The sequence below is a fragment of the Poromitra crassiceps genome (genome assembly GCF_964638095.1).
Source record: "Poromitra crassiceps genome assembly, chromosome: 3".
NCBI classification, from domain to species: domain Eukaryota; kingdom Metazoa; phylum Chordata; class Actinopteri; order Beryciformes; family Melamphaidae; genus Poromitra; species Poromitra crassiceps.
This window is the reverse complement of record NC_139625.1, coordinates 51,100,402-51,105,342: the sequence shown is the minus strand read 5'-3', so window position 1 is coordinate 51,105,342 and position 4,941 is coordinate 51,100,402. Positions and strand designations below refer to the sequence as shown.

Genomic DNA, 4,941 nt, shown 5'->3' with positions numbered 1-4,941 from the left:
ATACAGAACATCTTGGAACTGTAACCAGCCACTGACAAAGCTGCAGGCGAAAAAAGACAGACTCTCAAAGTGGTGCGACGATGATGAAAGAAGATGTAAGACCGACAGGGAGGAACTTTCAACTCTGGAAAAAGTCATTGCATTCATGTTTGTTGGCCTGTTTTCACCAGTGATGATTACAAAAAAGAAAAACATTAGCGGCTAAAACAAACAAAACTAGAACATTTTACGCAAATGGCTAAATTATGTTTTAGATCATTTGCCTGGTACTATCAGCTTCATCAACTTAATGAACTTAAATTACTCCTATGGTTGTTCAGTGGAATGAAAAGGACAATTCTCAGATTAAATGCTGTATTAGGAAACTTCACACTTGGAGACGTTTTGAACTGGATTACAGTCAGGCAGTCATATTTTTGTAACAAATACAGAGCAGGGTGCAATTAGGCCTGAGCAGTCAACTGCTCTGGGTTTTGCTAGATCCCCCTTGGCCTCTCTCTGACCAGAGATAATGTGATCAGACTATGCACATGGCTCTTCACATGTGTTTCCTTGGCCTCTCTTTCTCTCTGACCAGAGATAATGTGATCAGACTATGCACATGGCTCTTCACATGTGTTTCCTTGGCCTCTCTCTCTCTCTGACCAGAGATAATGTGATCAGACTATGCACATGGCTCTTCACATGTGTTTCCTTGGCCTCTCGCTCTCTCTCTGACCAGAGATAATGTGATCAGACTATGCACATGGCTCTTCACATGTGTTTCCTTGGCCTCTCTCTCTCTCTGACCAGAGATAATGTGATCAGACTATGCACATGGCTCTTCACATGTGTTTCCTTGGCCTCTCTCTCTCTCTCTGACCAGAGATAATGTGATCAGACTATGCACATGGCTCTTCACATGTGTTTCCTTGGCCTCTCTTTCTCTCTGACCAGAGATAATGTGATCAGACTATGCACATGGCTCTTCACATGTGTTTCCTGGGGAATTTGACAGTGATGGTTGGAGGGACAGGAGGGAGGGAGGAGGGCAGCAGGTTACCACGAGGACAGACAAATCCCTGGCCCGATTTTTATATGCAAGTGCTCGGTTTACCAACCCATCATAATCTTGTTTTTTTTAATTTGCTTGCTATATTTCTTGTTATGTGTGACTGTTAAATATACACATTATGACACTGTGTTGATTCTATGTTGCAAAAATTAACCTAATCAACCATATTGTCACTATAGATGCACAATTATTGGGGGGGGAGACTACCAAAATGTCAACTATATTATTATTACGTTTTTTGTTTCTCTCTCAAAAGAATTTAAATGGTTTGTTTACAGTAGCTTTCTGATAATGACTGAGTTGAAACGAAAGCTATATGTGTTTAAATTGTAACCAAGGCTTCCCCATGGACCAATGGCCGTAACAAAATGCAATATCCTTATTGTGTGAAAAAGAGTCCAGCACTGTCTCCTGTTGTCCAACAGTTTAGGGATTTTATTTGCTCCCAGTGAGCAATTGAGCAGTAAGGACATTCGCAGTCAGTGAGATCACTGAAAGCAGGTTAATGGTTTTGTTAGGCTATATATTCTGAAAGGCAAGTCCTCCGATATAAATGATGAGTTACATGTCTTTCCAGAGATTACTGTAATATCCTCATGTTGATTTAGCTCTCTTTAAAGAGAAATGAATATAAGGCGAAATAAAAACACTTGGGTTTGGCAACGTCAAGTGCCCTCCTGCACAATTTCCTCGTTTGTAACTTGTTTACTTACTATGGCTATTAAATAATCTTGAATCATGAACAATTACTGAGCTGTGATCAATCAAAACATCAGTTAGCATCAACAAAAGTTAGCTCCATGGGCCAACTTTTGCCTCAAATGAATGAGAGAATACCTCTGCCTCATGCAAAAAATATTCACTTTACATGGTTTAGGAAATAACTTGTTTGGTTTTTTCATCAAAACAAATGCTGTCACTCAAGCCTTGATGAGTCCATTTCCCTGCATGATTGCATAGAATTTTGATTTGGAAAGGAAAAGTGTATGCCAAGGGCGCCATGCGCCCATAGGCCTCTCATGTCTGCTCTGTCGCTTTACTGTATAAAATGACACAATTTGATACTTTGTAATTACCGACCTTTGTTAGAAAATAAGAGGACAGATGTGAACCTACGCCCTTGTAATTATAATGGTGTTCTACTGAATTCACATTGAGCTACTGTAACTTTATATGCTGCTAGCCTACTTTAATATGTTGACACAAGTTCATAATAATGGTTTGTGCAGACTTTGCCAAACTGGATTTCACAAAGTAGGCTAAAACGTGGGAATTAAAGCAACATTTTAAAAAAGTGGGATAGGCTATATTCTTGAAGGCCTGTCGAGTGAGCCAGAGATTAATAATAGCCTAATGCACCTAATGTAGGTTGAACATGAGGTTATGCAAGAGCAAAAGTGTGAGTTATATTCCAGTTTAAATCCTGACATAGTCATTTTCCATCTTACACAGCATTGCGGACTTAATGCAGGTGGTTGGCCTAACTTGGGGAAAAGTTGTGCACAATGCAAAAATTCTAAGTGTGTGGAAGAGCCAGAAGTCCGGAGAAATTGGCTGTTGTGTTTGAAAATGACCTCATTGTGTTAGTTTGTCACTGCTGAAAACAGATAGGCTTTAACCTGCTGTGCTGTGCGCCATCAGAATCACTAACCACTACACTATTGCTCTTAAACACCGTTGTTGTCTGTTTATTTCAGCAGCTGTGTCGTTAGGTAGCTTATAGGATTTTTATGAGCTTATTGTATCCTTTTCCATTTTACAGGAATAACCCAAGTCGGTTAAATGCGCACGACCCCGACCAGAAAGTAAAGTCTCACACTGTTCGTAATAAACTGCAGGCCTATATTATATTCAACAGCCAGGTTCAGTTTCTAAATGCTGATTCGTTGAATCCTTGTCCTTGTCCTTGGTTACTGTAGCCTGTGTGTGTGCCAGAGTGCGTAAACGGGGCGCTTACCATCAGTAGGGGTACAGGTATCCTCGAATGGAGAGAATGCGACAAACGGGGAAGGTGCGAGATCTCTCCACGCAAAGGCAGTCCAGGTGTAAAGCGCGCACCGAAAAACGCCGAAACGAGCCTTAAAGTAGACGTCGGGTGCCTTTTTGGCTCATTAATCCCTTAACGACCCCTCTAAACGAGACAAGAGGAGACGGGGGTCGGTGTGAAGGCGCTCCGGGCTTGGCGGCGGGCTCTCCGTCCTATCTGTCTCCAGACCAGTACGGTTCGAGGGCGGACACTGCGCAGAACGGGCAGGCTCTCCAAATGATCCAGCATCTATGGCCCCTTGCAGTTTTTATGTGTCCGCCCAATTTACCCTCCCTGCCTCCTCCTCCCTGCCCGGCCGACCCCCACCTCACTCATCTGTCTCAAACACCTTGGATAACCCCCCTTCTCTCCTCTCATCCTCCACTGGAAATAGAAAAGAAAGCGCGTTGCGCGCAGATTTTTTTTTCATTGCATAAAACTTTGTAATTTGACTAGGAATAATGGCGACGGGCCAAATGAAATACTCAATAGTTTGCATCTCAATTTAAATGTTGGGATCCAGATTCCCGACAGAAAACGAGTTTATTATGCGCCAGTATATGGGTCCCCTCATCCATAGTAGCTAATCAATATGCGATAACTGAGCCAAACTAAATGATCAAGAGCATTTGTGGCGTCAGTTGGGTAGCCTATAGGGCATTTTTATTCATTTATTTATTGAGTGCATATTCATCAAGATAATACAGGGAGAAGGGCACTTTACTTTTAAATCCAAAATATGTTTGCCATTTTTAAAAGCCTATCAAATCCAAATAAAATGCCATAAATCTATTTGGAAGCCATATCCCCAATATCCCATGAGGATAATATGCCCTCTAACTGTGCGCAGCTTTGCAATATATAGTTTGGTGACCTCTAATATTTTATCAACAAAATGAAATCAGCACTCCGTTTGGCCCCAGATATTTATTTATTTATTTATTTATTTATTTATTTATTTATTTATTTATTTATTTATTTATTTATTTATTTATTTGTTTGTTTGTTTATTTGTTTGTTTGTTTGTTTGTTTGTTTATTTGTTTTTGCCACAACATTTCTTGATTTATTAGTTCATTTTGTCCTAATTTGTGCAGATGTGTGGAGACATCATCAGGCATGCCATAGCCTATATAACTCCCCTCCCCAAGTTATACCGACGTAATTACGTGTCAATTAGGTCCTTTATATCACTCACACCGATGACAAATGGAGAAACTCTAGTGCTCCCTGTCCTCCACTACTCAACAGCTTATCTGTTTATTGTGCTCATATGGTTACGGTCATCTGGGATTGAGGATTTAGAGGCCTATGTCAGGACCTCATACACTGGACCCCCATTTGATATGATTTTGTCCTATGAACCCCATATGAGAAGATGTGGGGTGACAACCACAGAAGAGTTAAACCACTGATCAAAATGATGATGATGATGATAATAATAATAATAATACAATTTATTTAAAGCACCTTTCAAGGAACCCAAGGACACTAGGCCTACAATACAACAAATACTCATTCTTATACATTCTCTCAATGTGCTCATTATTGTCTAAGAAATGAAATACTAGTGAAAATAAAATTTATTTTTAATTTGTTGGGGATCCTCCCTCAAGGACCATTGGAGGTCCCTGGACTCCCTTTTGGGAAACACTGGAATATCTTTCGACCACACATTATAGGGGTGGAGGGAAACCATGCAGCAAAACTGCATAAAGAGTTTTTTTTTTCTTATTTGACAGTCAAATAAGATTGATCATATTGAGTAGGCTATACCACCCAAGTTTCAACAAGTGATTAATTCAAAAATATGGGGAGGCTAAGACAAGAGTCTCTGACTGCAGCCTTACCTTTTTTTCTAA

The 4,941-nt window shown here is 40.3% G+C and overlaps 1 protein-coding gene across 1 annotated transcript in view; it reads right to left on the bottom strand.

Annotated features, from left to right (window-relative positions):
- Positions 1 to 3,300, bottom strand: part of bmp4 (bone morphogenetic protein 4) — a 15,205-nt gene extending 11,905 nt beyond the window's left edge. Inside the window, exon 1 of the mRNA XM_083632815.1 lies at positions 3,012 to 3,300. The gene's annotated coding sequence lies outside the window, so the exon portion shown is untranslated. The remainder of the gene's footprint in view (positions 1 to 3,011) is intronic.
- Positions 3,301 to 4,941: the final 1,641 nt, after the last annotated feature.